Source organism: Manis javanica, chromosome 1 (assembly GCF_040802235.1).
Source record: "Manis javanica isolate MJ-LG chromosome 1, MJ_LKY, whole genome shotgun sequence".
NCBI classification, from domain to species: domain Eukaryota; kingdom Metazoa; phylum Chordata; class Mammalia; order Pholidota; family Manidae; genus Manis; species Manis javanica.
Genome location: NC_133156.1, coordinates 177182399 through 177200119, shown reverse-complemented (window position 1 = coordinate 177200119; position 17721 = coordinate 177182399).

The following is a 17721-nucleotide window of genomic DNA, read 5'->3' as shown; positions in this document are numbered from 1 at the left end:
TCTATGTCTCTGTGTCATGTTTTGGGTAATTCTTTTAATATTTCAAGCTTTAGCATTAGTATTATATTTGAATTGCTCCAGTCACATGATAAAATTGTAATGGATGAGGAGTTGCTTCTTATGGATGAGCAAAGAAAGTTAGTTGCCTGAGATGGAATCTACTCCTGGTGAAGATGCTGTGAAGACTGTTGAAATGACAACAGAAGATTACAAATGTTGCATATACCTAGATGATAAAGCAGTGGCAGGTTTGGGAGGATTGAATAGAATTTTGAAAGGACAAAAGGGTGGGCAAAATGCTATCAAGCAACATCTATTACAGAGAAATCATTCATGAAAAGAACAATCAGTCAATGGGGCAAACTTCATTGATGTCTTATTTTAAGAGATTGTCACAACCACCCCAATCTTCCACAGCCACCACCCTGATCAGTCAGCAGCCATTAACCTTAAGGCAATGACTCCACCAACAAAAACATTGCAACTTGCTGAAAGCTCAGATGACGGTTAATATTTTTTAGCAATAAAGTATTTTTTTTTTGAGAGGGCATCTCTCATATAGCAATAAAGTATTTTTAATTAAGGTATATTCATTGTTTTTTAAGACATAATGCTATTTCATATTAAATAGACTATAATACAGTATAAACATAACTTTTATAAGCATTAGGAAACCAAAAAATTTTTTTTGGTTTGTTTTATTATGGCAGTCTGAAACCAAACCCATACTTTCTCTATGGTATGCCCGTACTTCCTTACAGTATTGTTGCTCTATAAAGTATTCAGTAGTATTTCTATTTTTGTAAATATCTATATTGTGATGGAAAGGTCACAAAACATAATCATGACTTGGGCTTGAATTTCATCTGTTTTGAGTCAGCCCTTGTTTTCTTTCCCATGTGAAAAAAGATGCTATCGTAATACCTATTATCTATGCTGAAAGAAGTAGGTGGGATAATGAATGCAAAAGTGTTCTTATGAACAGAGAAAACTATTTATTGATTTTATTACTTAATTCTTAGCTCCTTAGACTGCTAGAGTGGATGCAGGGCTGAATAATTTTAAAAAACCTTGGAATGTAAATGTCCATCACCTGAAGGTGAACTACAAAAGAGCTGAAAGTTGCTTGCCTACATCCAGCTGGCAGAAAGCCTATGTTGAGGTAGCGTCTCGATTTCGTTATGGGTATTTAAAGAGCACACACATTCACACACACTCACGCACCTGGGCCCCACTTTGTAAATTCTATTATGCGGCCTTGGCACAATCACTAAGCAGAGCCGCTATCAAAAGGTCACTTTTACTCATTCCTTTAGAGCCATTAAAGAATAAGCATCAATTACATATCTTGCCTTGACTATTAGAAAGGTCAAAAGGTTGTAAAAAGGCATACCTTTCACTTAAAAATGTGATAATGCTTCCTGAAAATTACAGCTCTTAGGTTCATCTGGAAAAGATAACAGTATTTCCCTCAAAGGGCAAGTGCTGGAAAACCATGAAATCTTTTTTATACTTTCATGTTTTTTGGCTGATATACAAATTGTCTGTGGTGTTGGAGGAATAATGTTGGGCAAAGAGAAAAAAATAGTGATTTAATTTTTAAAAATTATGTTATTTTCATCATAAAAGTGAAATACGTCTATTACAAAAATTAGGAAGATTGATACCCATTGCTTTCTTTTCCATATTGCCCATTGAAGTCCAAATATTTAAATATATTCACTTCCAAATTTTCACACTGTTGACCATAACAATTTAATTAGATCAGAGAAAAAATATTTGAATTATTTCTAAAAAGCAGAGAGAAAAGTGTCACCATAAACCAAAATTACTGGGTATTTTGGAATTTTAGACCACAGAACGTTTGCACTTTAAAAAGGAAGTACTTAGCTCTTGATTACAAACGTGTGACTACCAGGACCATCTCAAATGTCACACTACAGATTCCCAGACAGAAGGAAGAGATAGTGGTCACTTCCAGCCTACTCACCAATGAGTTGTATTTATAACTAACATCCTGATGCTGATGTAGCAGGGACTAAAGGCAGAGGTGACAAAGGCAGGTGTATGAAAAAGACCTTTGCCAACAAACTAAGGAACTGGTACAGCTACGGAGCAACCTTTTCCTTTGCCATCGCAAAGCATGTTACAGTGCATGCTAAATAAAGCAAGGACATAATTGCACTAGGTTACTTGTGAGAGTTGCCCCAAAATGTAAGAAAAAAAAATCTCTAAGCACTAAATACTTCTGCAGTAATTTCCTCCCTCTTTGTCAAACAAAACCACAGTCTCTGAAAACAATTTGCAGCGATAATATAAACCTAGGCCTTTCTCCTTTTGTGACCAAAGATTTGCTCAGGGACAAGGAGTCTCGGATAGGACTCACAGGAAATCACACCCACTGGGAAAATAGCTGTGCGTAAACAAAGAACAACTCCTGGCTATGCTAAAGTGTGCAGAGAGGCAGATGCATTGAGGAATTCTGGAATAACAGAGCCAATGTTCTGCTAAAAGTAGACTGGAAAACAAATACACACCAAGCACCCCCGATCCCTGCCCAAACACACACACGTGTCCTTTTACTTGGAATTCTAAATGAGATGTGAGATATTATTGTATTTCCAATATTTAATCAGTATGACGTATTGAATTTTGGCAGTAAAACCATAAAGAAGCACAAACACAAAAATATAAAGTATGAATTAAAATAGATCATCTGTACTGAGGTCTAATAATTATGCACAGGAATTGCTTTGGAGTTTTACAGGTATTCACATTAATCCTCCTGCCTAATCTATGGCACAGATGTCTTACAAAGCTCAGGCTCTGAAGCTGGACTGCCAGGTATTTCTTCCTCATTTCTACCACTCCCTGGTAGTGTCTTTATTCAAGTAATTAAACACTCAGAGCCTCAGTTTCCCAAGGAAACAAGTCAGGATATGATAATGAGACAGGGACCATGGGTGTAGTTAGAGGAGGGTGAGGGCCTCTGGAAAAAAGCAAGGCAGGGTATTTACAGTCAAAGCAATGTAACAATGTAAAGTCCCTATCGAAACTCTGTGTTTAGCATTATGCAAAGTCAAGGTCACACTAATTCTGTAGGGTAAAGATACCAGACTAGGAATATAGACATCTTCAGTGAGATCAGTTAAATGTCAAAAGGCCAGGAGCAATATGGCCTGGAATGTTTGAGTGTTCCGCAGGGGTGTCTCAGCATAACCTGTGACTTCACTGCAAACAGCCCTAGCAAACAGACAATAACCCAGCCCACCTTGAGGGCAGGGCAGGTGGTACAAGTCCACACCCTAAGCCCTCAGTTCCCAAAAATCCTCACCTGCCTATAAATCCCCTAGACAACACACCACTCCAGGCTCTCTTGTCCCCTCCTGGCATGAGCCAGGAGCTCTTTCCTCTCACTTTATTTCTAAATAAAAACCTCTGCCCTGGCTCTCCTACCTTGACTGTTTGTTTGCTAAGTTCATTCTTCAACTCTGCACACAAGAACCCTGGCATCAATAACAGTACCTGCCTTAAAGGATCGTAGAGAAGACTAAGTTTGTTAGACTATATGAATTTTCCAGTCACGTACCTGGCATGGTATGCCATCAATGGAAAGCTATGCTAGTTTGGAAGCCCATTTACATTTGCCATTTATCTTGCCTGTCTGATATTTTAGAGCACTATGTTTGCTGTGTGTTGTCTCTAACTGACTATTTTAATTCTGTGATATTTAAACAATTTTTTTCTGAGTAGTTTACCTCGCTGTGTTAACTAGTTCATTTAACAGATATACACTGACTTCTACCATCTGCCTGGCACTCTTCTATGCACTATAGTTGCAAGGGTAAACAAAATCGTTGACACATTTATCTTTATGAAGTGACATTCAAGTGGCAGTGATGACCACAAATAGAATAAATAAGAAATATGCAGTCTGTTAGAGCATAAGTTCTAAGGAGTAAATTTGGGTAAATAAAAAGATGTGTGTGTGTGTGTGTGTGTGTGTGTGTGTGTGTGTGTGTGTGTATTTGCAATGTTAAAAAAATTCAATGATATTCAATGATGATATTTCAGACATACGAGAGGTAAAGGCAGAATCATGCAGATATCTCTGTGAAAAACATTCCAGGAAAAGGGGATACCCAGAAGGTTCTGAAGCAGAGACAATGCCTATGTTCTAGGAACAGAAAGGAGGCCAAGATCCATGACCAGGATGAGTTGGGGAAGAGCAGTGGAAGTCAGAGGTCCCAGAGGTATGGTCCAGCTTCACAGACCATGGTAACGGGAAGGGAACAGCACAGTGGTTGGAGACTGAGCAGCCAGCAAGGCAGAGGGGTTAACTACATGAACTGAATAACACAGAGGCTGATAGATGAGGGCAGAGAAGATCTCACAGAAACTGAAAAAAATGACAAGCAAGGGTGAGGGACAATGAAAAATGGCTGGAGTGATTTCCTTGAATAGAAGACAGGAAGAGGCATGTAGAGCACAGGGTAGGGGCAACCGTCTACAGACAGAGGAAGTGTAGAGCCAAGACATCCTTTTTATTAGGAAAGAATGTCAGGTGTGAACACTCATAGGTAGGTGTGTGCAAAGCACATTCAAAAGTACCAAGTCTATTAATGAAGGATTCAAAAAGAAACTGCTATTTCCATCAGCCTTTCCCTGAGTTCAGCTCCACTCTGCAGAGGTGAGCGGTGCAGGGCTGTCTGGTTCTCTGAGTCTCCTAAACAGGATGAGAGGAAAACAGCCAACCTGAGAGGCTCTAGTAATTTTATCTCAAATTCTGCCGAAGAGTAATTTATGTATATGAACTAATACTGATTTTGGCTAACATGAAGTGGATCCTGACTATGTGCTTGATAAATTTAAATGTATCACCTGATTTATTTTTTTCTTGTTCATTTAATTTGCACATCGATTCTACCAGGTTAAGTAAGGTATTATATTTTACAGATTAAATATAACATCTTGCTCAAGATCTCATTTCAGAAACAATATTTGAGTCAACATTTCATAACTTACAGTTTGTGGTGGGCCATCAACTATTCCATTTTTGCTCTAGAGTTTTCTGAGATCCATAAGAGATGTAGGAAGTTGGCATCTTAGAGGCAAGCATACCTCTCCCATCAGTGGGAGGAAGAAAAACTGCTGTCTTAGTCTCTCAACCAGAATTAGAAATGGGTTAAATACCAAATATTTCCCTGCTTCCAATGTCTGTTAATTAGGCTTCTGCATATGTTTTTTAATTTTTTCAATTTAGAACTATATGCCTTTTAGTGAGTGGAGACTCCTAAACTACAAATTAAGTTCTCCCTTAGTCTTAATTTTCAGGGTCTTTTTGCCTTTTCATAATTTCTGTTTCTCTCTGGACGTTTTAGTTTGCAATTGGGACGCATTGCATCAGCTATCTGCCAGGTGCTCTTTTTTGGCAGAAATTTGCTCTGATGTTTTAAGAATTTTCTGTGTTCATTAAATAAAAAAGCAAAGAAGGCAAATTAATTATTTTTCCTTTATCTGACCTTAGATTAGTTCAATCAAAGGGCAATGTATGGCTAGAGCCCTGAACAACTCCTAGAATATCATCATTTTAATAATAGTAGTAGATTATTTCCTGTGGGTAATTATGGTTCAATTCTTACTTGTCCATTTTATAAATTCATGAAAATCTGTGTTCCAAGAGAAAACACACACTGAATCATTTTAAAATTGCCAAAGGAAACTTATCTGCCTTTTCATGTCTGCAATAACGTGCAGGAAAGCTGTTTTAATTCCTTTTCTACAAAGAAGGGCTGAAATTTAAAAAGACATTTGTTAACTCCAGAGGGAAAGTCCAGGGGGAAAATACTTTTGAAACCAAAGTTAGTCAAAGGGAGAAATAAAGTGGACGAAACCCATTTATTGCTTACAAGAAGTCCTCCAGTTCTGCTTGCCCTTGTCTCTGGGGACAGCCTGCAGAGGAAGGGACCCCACCCAACATCTCTCATCCAGATATGCCCTGCTTCCGCTTGTAATTACTTACTGATACGGAGATGGACTACTTCTCTCCACCCATTGGAAACACCTACTGATATGGAGATACACTAAAGCCAGGAGCGAGATTCTGGAAAATTGCAATTTTATCCACATTTCTCTATTGTTCACTTGGTTAATGACAAGTATATTTTCACAATCTGTATGACTAAGAAAATATGCTATTTTTACTAAAATACATCACTACATCTCTGCACACATCACCCATGCAGTTGAACTTAGAAGATGAATGTAATAGTAAGAAAAAAAAAGTGAATGAAGATTTTTACAGAGACACATTTGTCAGTGCATAATTTATAAATTGAATTTCTGTGAATACATTCTTACAAAGCATTAGGAAAATGGACAGCTAGTTTTCATTCATTCATGAGCCTTTTATATGAAAACATAGGTCCCAGATGATCACTACCTGAACACTAAAAGCATGCATTGAAATCTTACTGATTTTTTTATTTGAATAGAGAAAAAAATGGGGCCCTATGTTTAAAGCCAAAATAACTTCTGAAATTTAGTTATTGTTATATTTATTTCTAGTTGATGATATTTGGACAAATGACTCCATTTTCTAAGGTTGGCTGTCTCCATCAGAACAAGAGTCAGGCTATAACATTGAACCTCACAAGAACAGAATGGGAGGGCTTACATAATGGCTATAAAAACAGCTAGCATTAATTATGTTTGCTATAATCCAGGCATGATTCTAAAAATATAATATGTATTCATTCATTTAATTTGCACATGGCCTCATGAGCTGGGTCCTATCATCACTGATGTTTTTCAGACAAGCTAAAGCTTGAGTTAAGTAATTACCAAACACACCTAGGCAATCGGACTCCAGGGCTGGATTGTTATTCATTGTGCTCAGCTGCTTTTCATCAAATGAAAGCATGGTTTGAAGGTACTTTGTAAACTGTTATTTAACTGTTAGTTTTCATTATTTATAATATTATTTTACTTCATTATATGTGCCTATGAATATGCATAGACTGAATATTATTTAATCTAAGTTGCATTTACTATTGATATATTAAATGCACACTATATAAAAAGTTTCAAAGAAATAAAAGTGTTCTATATATTCATACAGTTCCACATGAGTAGTCTTGTTTTAAAATAATCCTTTTAATTGCTTTCATTGAGCATTTTCTTCAATTTGAAGACATTAGCAAAAGATACAAAATGAAATTAGATTTTAAAAAATGGTATTCTGGACCATGGCGGCGTCCCAAAAACATATATATTTTTGAAAATACAACAAATACAACTAATCCTAAAAGAGAGACCAGAAGACACAGGACAACAGCCAGACTACATCCACATGTGCGAGAGCCCAGCTCCTGGTGAAAGGGGTAAGATACACCCCCGGCCTGGCGAGACCCGAACACATCTCCCCCCAGCACCCGGTGGGAGGGAGAGGGAGCCCAGGACTGTTAAACACCCAGTCCCAGCCATCCGCACCAGAGCGCAGACACAGTGCATGCGTGGAGGGCTGGACACTAGGGAAATAGGGCAGCAAGACCTCTGAGCTGGTTCTGAAGCTGATGCCCCTGTGACAAAGAAAAGCAAGTGCTTTTTGAAAGTCTTACAGGGACAGGGACATAACAGCTGGATGGATACAACACAGGTCACAGCCCAGTGGCTGGAGATTACAGGGAAAACTGGGTGCACTAACCCCCTGGGCAACAGCTCTGAGACCCCTCACAGAGGTAAACAGCCAAACAGCTCCTTCCCCCCACCCCCCGTCCATTACCCTTCCGGGGCACAGCGAAAGCAGAGAAACAGCCTAAGGCAGGCCCTGCCAACAGAAAGGGAAATTCCTCCATACTGGCCGGGCAAGACACAAAGGCCCAGTCTACATGCAATTACCCAACAAAAGCCACTAGGGGTCGCAGTTGTCCCAGTAAAGAAAGGCCAGGAGCAAGTGGAAAATTTGGCCCTCCCAGCTGACAGTCAATAGCACCTATCAACATGAAAAGGCAAAAAAATATGATACAGACAAGACTAACTCAGACAGCTTCGGCATCTGCTACATCTTCCCCTGAGAAGGAACCTGGGGAGATAGATTTAACCAGTCTTCCTGAAAAAGAATTCAAAACAAAAGTCATAACCATGCTGATGGACTTGCAGAGAAATATGCAAGAACTAAGGAAGGAGAATACAGAAATAAAACAAGCTCTGGAAGGACTTCAAAACAGAATGGATGAGATGCAAGAGACCATTAATGGACTAGAAAACAGAGAACAGGAATGCAGAGAAGCTGATGCAGAGAGAGATAAAAGGATCTCCAGGAATGAAAGAATTCTAAGAGAGCTGAGTGACCAATCGAAATGGAACAATATCTGCATTATAGGGGTACCAGAAGAAGAAGAGAGAGAAAACGGGATAGAAAGTGTCTTTGAAGAAATAATTGCCAAAAACTTCCCCAAACTGGGGGAAGAAATGGCCTCTCAGACCACAGAGGTACACAGAACTCCCATGACAAGGGATCCAAGGAGGGCAACACCAAGACACATAATAATTAAAATGGCAAAGATCAAAGACAAGGACAAAGTATTAAAGGCAGCCAGAGAGAAAAAAAAGGTTACCTACAAAGGAAAACCCATCAGGCTACATTCAGCTTTCTCAACAGAAACCCTACAGGCCAGAAGAGAATGGCATGATATACTTAATGCAATGAAACAGAAGGGCCTCGAACCAAGACTACTGTATCCAGAACGAATATCATTTAAATATAAAGGAGGGATTAAACAATTCCCAGACAAGCAAAAGTTGAAGGAATTTGCCTCCCACAAACCACCTATACAGGGCATTTTACAGGGACTGCTCTAGATGGGAGCACTCCTAAAAAGAGCACAGAACAAAACACCCAACATATGAAGAAGGGAGGATGAGGAATAAGAAGGGAGAGAAATAAAGAATCATCAGACCACGTTTATAATAGCTCAACAAGTGAGTTAAGTTAGATAGTAAGATAGCAAAGAAGCTAACCCTGAACCTTTGATAACCACAAACTTAAAGCCTACAATGGCAATAAGTTCATACCTCTCAATAATCACCCTAAATGTAAATGGACTGAATGTACCAATCAAAACACAAAGAGTAATAGAATGGATAAAAAAGCAAGATCCATCCATATGCTGCCTACAAGAGACTCACCTCAAACCCAAAGACATGCAAAGACTTAAAGTCAAGGGATGGAAAAAGATATTTCATGCAAACAACAGAGAGAAGAAAGCAGGTGTTGCAATTCTGGTATCAGACCAAACAGACTTCAAAATAAAGAAAGTAACTAAAGGCAAAAAAGGACATTACATAATGACAAAGGGCTCAGTCCAACAAGATGATATAACCATTATAAATATATATGCACCCAATACAGGACCACCAACATACCTGACACAAATACTAACAGAACTAAAGGAGGAAATAGAATGCAATGCATTCATTCTAGGAGACTTCAACACACCACTCACTCCAAAGGACAGATCCACCAGACAGAAAATAAGTAAGGACACAGAGGCACTGAACAACACACTAGAACAGATGGACCTAATAGACATCTACAGAACTCTACATCCAAAAGTAACAGTATACACATTCTTCTCAACTGCACATGGAACATTCTCCAGAATAGACCACATACTAGGCCACAAATAAAGCCTCAGTAAATTCCAAAAGATTGAAATCCTACCAACCAACTTTTCAGACCACAAAGGCATAAAACTAGAAATAAACTGTACAAATAGAGCAAAAAGGCTCACAAACACATGGAGGCTTAACAACATGCTCCTAAATAATCAATGGATCAATGACCAAATTAAAATGGAGATCCAGCAATATATGGAAACAAACGACAAAAACAACACTAAGCCCCAACTACTGTGGGACACAGCAAAAGCAGTCTTAAGAGGAAAGTATACAGCAATCCAGGCATATTTAAAAAAGGAAGAACAATCCCAAATAAATGGTCTAATGACAAAATTATCCAAATTGGAAAAAAAGAACAAATGAGGCCTAAGGTCAACAGAAGGAGGGACATAATAAAGATCAGAGAAGAAATAAATAAAATTGAGAAGAATAGAACAATAGCAAAAATCAATGAAACCAAGAGCTGGTTCTTTGAGAAAATAAACAAAATTGATAAGCCTCTAGCCAGACTTATTAAGAGGAAAAGAGAGTCAACAAAAATCAACAGTATCAGAAACGAGAAAGGAAAAATCACGACGGACCCCACAGAAATACAAAGAATTATTAATGAGTACTATGAAAACCTATATGATAACAAGCTGGGAAACCTAGGAGAAATGGACAACTTCCTAGAAAAATACAACCTTCCAAGACTGACCCAGAAAGAAACACAAAATCTAAACAGACCAATTATCAGCAACGAAATTGAAGCAGTAATCAAAAAACCAAAGAACAAAACCCCTGGACCAGATGGATTCACCTCGGAATTTTATCAGACATACAGAAAAGACATAATACCCATTCTCCTTAAAGTTTTCCAAAAAATAGAAGAGGAGGGGATACTCCCAAACTCATTCTATGAAACTAACATCACCCTAATACCAAAACCAGGCAAAGACCCCACCAAAAAAGAAAACTACAGACCAATATCCCTGATGAACGTAGATGCAAAAATACTCAACAACATATTAGCAAACCAAATCAAAAAATACAACAAAAGGATCGTACACAATGACCAAGTGGGATTCATCCCAGGGATGCAAGGATGGTACAACATTCGAAAGTCCATCAACATCATCCACCACATCAACAAAAAGAAAGACAAAAACCACATGATCATCTCCATAGATGCTGAAAAAGCATTTGACAAAGTTCAACATCCATTCATGATAAAAACCCTCAGCAAAATGGGAATAGAGGGCAAGTACCTCAACATAATAAAGGCCATATATCATAAACCCACAGCCAACATTATATTGAACAGCGAGAAGCTGAAAGCTTTTCCTCTGAGATAAGGAACTAGACAGGGATGTCCACTCTCCCCACTGTTATTTAACATATTACTGGAGGTCCTAGCCACGGCAATTAGACAAAACAAAGAAATACAAGGAATCCAGACTGGTAAAGAAGAAGTTAAACTGTCACTATTTGCAGATGACATGATACTATACATAAAAAACCCTAAAGACTCTACGCCAAAACTACTAGAACTGATATCGGAATACAGCAAAGTTGCAGGATACAAAATCAACACACAGAAATCTGTGGCTTTCCTATACACTAACAATGAACCAACATAAAGAGAAATCAGGAAAACAACTCCATTCACAATTGCATCAAAAAAAAAATAAAATACCTAGGAATAAACCTAACCAAAGAAGTGAAAGACTTATACTCTGAAAACTACAAGTCACTCTTAAGAGAAATTAAAGGGGACACTAACAAATGGAAACTCATCCCATGCTCGTGGCTACGAAGAATTAATATCGTCAAAATGGCCATCCTGCCCAAAGCAATATACAGATTTGATGCAATCCCTGGAAACTACCAGCAACATTCTTCAATGAACTGGAACAAATAATTCAAAAATTCATATGGAAACACCAAAGACCCTGAATAGCCAAAGCAATCCTGAGAAAGAAGAATAAAGTAGGAGGGATCTCACTCCCCAACTTCAAGCTCTACTACAAAGCCATAGTAATCAAGACAATTTGGTACTGGCACAAGAACAGAGCCACAGACCAATGGAACAGACTAGAGAATCCAGACATTAACCCAGACATATATGGTCAATTAATATTTGATAAAGGAGCCATGAACATACAATGGCGAAATGACAGTCTCTTCAACAGATGGTGCTGGCAAAACTGGACAGCTACATGTAGGAGAATGAAACTGGACCATTGTCTAACCCCATATACAAAAGTAAACTCAAAATGGATCAAAGACCTGAATGTAAGTCATAAAACCATTAAACTCTTGGAAAAAAACATAGGCAAAAACCTCTTAGACGTAAACATAAGTGACCTCTTCTTGAACATATCTCCCCGGGCAAGGAAAACAACAGCAAAAATGAGCAACTGGGACTACATTAAGCTGAGAAGCTTCTGTACAGTGAAAGACACCATCAATAGAACAAAAAGTAATGCTACAGTATGGGAAAATACATTTGAAAATGACAGATCCGATAAAGGCTTGACGTCCAGAATATATAAAGAGCTCACACGCCTCAACAAACAAAAAACAAATAACCCAATTAAAAAATGGGCAGAGGAACTGAACAGACAGTTCTCCAAAAAAGAAATACAGATGGCCAACAGACACATGAAAAGATGCTCCACATCGCTAATTATCAGAGAAATGCAAATTAAAACTACAATGAGGTATCACCTCACACTAGTAAGGATGGCTGCCATCCAAAAGACAAACAACAACAAATGTTGGCAAGGCTGTGGAGAAAGGGGAACCCTCCTACACTGCTGGTGGGAATGTAAATTAGTTCAACCATTGTGGAAAGCAGTATGGAGGCTCCTCAAAATGCTCAAAGCAGACTTACCATTTGACCCAGGAATTCCACTCCTAGGAATTTACCCTGAGAACACAGCAATCAAGTTTGAGAAGGACAGATGCACCCCTATGTTTATCGCAGCACTATTTACAATAGCCAAGAATTGGAAGCAACCTAAATGTCCATCGGTAGATGAATGGATAAAGAAGATGTGGTACATATACACAATGGAATACTACTCAGCCATAAGAAAAGGACAAATCCTACCATTTGCAGCAACATGGATGGAGCTGGAGGGTATTATGCTCAGTGAAATAAGCCAAGCGGAGAAAGAGAAATACCAAATGATTTCACTCATCTGTGGAGTATAAGAACAAAGGAAAAACTGAAGGTACAAAACAGCAGCAAAATCACAGAACTCAAGAACAGACTAACAGTTACCAAAGGGAAAGGGACTGGGGAGGATGGGTGGGCAGGGAGGGATAAGGGGGGAGAAGAAGAAGAGGGGTATTAAGGTTAACATGCATGGGGGAGTGGGAGAAAGGGGAGGGCTGTACAACACAGAGAAGACAAGTAGTGATTCTACAACATTTTGCTATGCTGATGGACAGCGAATGTAAAGGGGTTTATAGGGGGACCTGGTTATACAGAGAATCAAAGCCTAAGTTGGCTACCCTGAAAATGAACTAATATACGATATGAAAAAGAACTTCCAACATCAGCACTCTCTGGAAGACTCATGCCAGAAGATGATCATCAAAAAACCCCAACAAAGATCCACGTGCTGCTACAGCTGTAGATGCACTCATCCCACTGGTTCCTGGACTTGCCATGGGAATGAAGAAGGAGATATCTAAGCTGGCCTGTGCATACAGTAAAACAACAAATTTGACTGGATCTATACTGTTGGAACTCAACCAAGAATTAGGAGAAGTGCAAATTGTAATGCTCCAAAATCTTACAACTACAGACTATTTACTGTTAAAAGAACATATGGGATGTGAACAGTCCCCAGGAATGGGCTGTTTTAATTTGTCTGATTTCTCTCAGACTGTTCAAGTTCAGTTGGACAATATCCACCATATCATAGATAAGTTTTCACAAATGCCTAAGGTGCCTAACTGGTTTTCTTTGTTTCACTGGAGATGGCTGGTAATTATAGGTGTGCTTTGGTTATGTAACTGTATTCCTATTAATTTAATGTGTGTATGCAATTTAATTTGCAGTTTAAAACCTATACATGCTTATGTTACTCTACAAGAAGATATGTCAAAGAAATAATCAATCTTCCCATGTTTTCTTCTGCCTGCTACTTCTATAGCTTTTCTTCTTCCTTCCTAACTACAATCCTTAAATAAAATTCATGCCTCATATCGAATTTACCATGTATCATAACTCTTCCAAGTGGTAAAGATACCTCAAGACAAATTCTGGGCATAGAAGTCATAGGGCATAAATATGCAAAGAAGTAAAAAACTCACCTTTTCAAACAATAAGGCTTCTCTCTCACTTACCAACTTTACATTTCCCTGTATGGCCCCGGAAGATGACTGGTTAACCAGAGATGGGTAAGGTTCCTCAAGGGAGGAACAACCTGAGACAGGCACAGTCGCAGGGGGGCCATCAGGTGAGAAATTGAGGATCAACAGAGGTGAGGCTTAGAACCTCTCCCCCCCTGTTCTGAGAGAAATCTGCTGCATTCGTGGATGTTTTATTGCCCTTGTCTAGCTTGGATTAACACATAGTCTACAGGCACACACCTGATCATCTACATTTGCTCTCTTACAACACTAAACTGTGTTTTCTACCTTTATCTTGCATCTACCTACCACTTCAGCATTTTATTAAAAATAATAATAATAAAGAGAGAAATGTGGTATACACATATAAATCAAGTATAAAAATCAAATGAATATTCATATTTGGACTGATTGTTTATAGTTCATAATGCATGATCAAAACTGAAAGTTTCTGTGATGACTGCCCTTGTACTGTTCACCATGTAACTTATTCACTATGTAAGAATTTGTTCTCCATGTAAGAACTTGTTCATTATACTTCAGAAGATTGGAGACTGATGAAAATTAGGCTTGGGGTGGATTCAAGATTGTGCATTGAGCATTGACTCCCCTATACAGAATTTTATTGTTGTTAACAACCATTTGATAAATAAATAGCAGAGATGCCCTCACAAAAAAAAAAAAAAAAGTACACACTTCCAATTGTAAAATAAATAAGTAACCAGGATGTAATGTATAGCATAAGGAATATAGTCAAAATATTGTAACAACTTGGCATGGTGATAGCTGGTACCTAGAATTATCATGTATACAAATGTCGAGTCACTGTGTTGTACATCTGAAACTAATGTCATACTGTGTGTCAACTACCCTTCAATAAAAAATAATTATCTACAAAAAAAAAATAAAATTAGGTATTGCTAAACATAAGCTTTCAGTTCAAGTGACTTTCTTCTTTTCTACAGGGCTGTTATGAATATTAAATGTGATAATTCACATGTTTTACTTGTAGCTGAGTTTGTCCTTGTGGATAAAGTGAAGATTTCTATGGCCAGGATTCTCACCTGGCCCTGGTTGGCTAGCTTACTACACTACACACGTGTTAGCAAAATGTTGTTATTGACTCTATATAAAGAGTCCTGCCCAGTGCTCTGGGCAACATGGTGGCATGGCTGCAAGGCTGCAGGAGAGCAAAGGTGAAACTGGAGTGGTGGCAGCACTGAGGACAGAGACTGAGATGGCTGTGGGGGTAGAGAGGCCCAGGCAGAGACCGGCTTGCTGCATGCAGACTCACTCACATTGGACGGGATTCTAATGATTGACCTGCCACCGAGGAAATTTCACCCCAAGAACATTCCACTGTCATTTTTTTGGTCACATTGAATCCATAATGAATTTGCCAGGGTCTGAAACCCACTGGCAAGACAGCAAGACAGTCCTGCTCATCAAATATTCTCTGCTTCCCTTCATTTCCCAGGTAGAAATAACACAGCCATATAGCCAAGGGACTGAGAATAGAAAGGACAAGTGTATTTTCCTCTCACTTCCCTTTCAGAGGCCCTGTGTTGAGATGCCAGCCCACAGACCTGCAACAGCTCACCCCTGAGCAGCTCCATAAGGTCAGCTATTGTGTGTTTACCTAATGCAACGTAAAACTGGTCTATCCTGATTTAGACAGCATTTCACTTTCCACATAAGCTCTGGACCATTTAAGCAATAAGGGATTATCAGTTGTTATTATAGCTCGTTATTTTTGTTACTAATGTAGTCATCATTATCGACAACGATCCATGACATTCTGTAATCCCATTTTGCTGTCCTCTTGTGTACCTGGGGTTGACAAGAACTGGGATCATTCCCTTTTCTCAAAATGTCTAAACTGGGGCTACACCATCTTTTTACTGATACTAAACACAGGAAAGTTCACCAGCAATTTTCACCATTTCTCCTGTCACCAAGATTTTGGAAGTTACCTGACCCACAAAGTAGTTTCAAGTATGAATTGTTCAAAACTCATTGGTAAAATATAGAAACTAAAATGATTGTTGAATCATAGGTGCCTTGGACTTGAAGCAGATCTTGGTAAGTGCTGTCACTGTAAATTTTGGTGTTTTCCTTTCGTCTTGATATAAAACTTGTTTACTTGTATCTTGTGAAAGAATAATCAAGATAGTGTCTGATTTTCCAGGAATAATGTGTCTGATTCTATGTGCTTATCAAAGTTCTGACAAATACATTTGACATGTCATTGGCTTTTCATCTGAAACAACTGGTTGAGGGACATTTATTCTTTATGCAGCGCCCATAGTTTTTGAGCTGACAACTCATATTAATGGTAAGTTGTATGAGATCACAGAATATCAGTAATTATATCAGTAAATGTTGCAATTAAGACTTGTATCTGCCACTGTCCCTGATGGTATCCATTTATTTATCATTGGAATGGGTTTTTATGGTTATGAACAGGTATTTGTAAACTATACTGCAAAGTGAAGAAAAACTTAACCAGTAAAGAGAAAACATGAAAGTTCACTCCTCTAAGTATGACAGAAGCAAAGGGCAGCTTTCTCTGCCCTTAATATATTTCAGTGATTATTTGGAGGTCATCACAGATGTTTGTGGGTCTCAAATTAAAAAGTAAAAAATTTTTACCATTAATCCACATTCTCAGAAAAATTACCTCAAGGTATTTCAGCAAATTAAGGATAACTGCAGGATGAACTTCATGTGATATAAAGAAAAACTTAGCAAAACCAGTACATTTATGGCATACTTAAGTTGGATTCTCTCAGATCCATCTCAAAATCTTTCTTTTACCCAGAACCAGTACATAGCAATACATATTGGTATTTTTACATAGTAACTTTCATCAGTGTTTTTGAGCTTTTTAAAAAGCTACTTTCCCCTAAACCTTACATTCAGTGTCTACTTTATTAACTACTTCATGCCTGGGATCTGACAAAATGGCTCACACAGTAATTACTATACTGATATTTACTGAATAAATTTATTCAAGTACCAAAATACTGAAACTGCTCACTACTAACAGCAAATGGTGTTATTAACTGTTTGAATCTTTTTGAAGAACAATTTTGCAAATTTATCAAAATTTCAAAATTGTATTTGTTTCCCCAATATGATTGAATATCTAGCCTATAAAGACAATTTCCAAATGTCCAGAGAGTATGTACATAAACAGACTGTAGAGATTTGGTGAAAAGAAAATATCTTTGGTATTGCATATGTATGTGTATCTACTTATGTGCTGTATTATACATATATGTGTATATACATATATATATATAATGTACATAAATAATTTATATTTTAAAATTCTCAATATATATCAAACATATTGATAAACTAACACATTCATAATTTTAATACTGTACAGCCATTTAAAAGAGTGTGGTAAATACTTATGTATGAACATGGAAAGACATGTGATAGTTATGAAAAAAAGTGTAAATGCTACCTGTAAAGTAAAAACACTTAGAAAATGTGTATGCATTCACCCATGACTATACACTATATATGGACAACTTTCAAAAATATATTTAATAGGGGTTGCCTGTCGGAAGTGTATGAAAAGGGGGTTTCATTTTTACTTTTTTCTTTTATAATTGAATATGTATAACTAAATAAATGTGTTAAATTAACATTATTTCATGGATAAGGTATTGTTAGTGAACT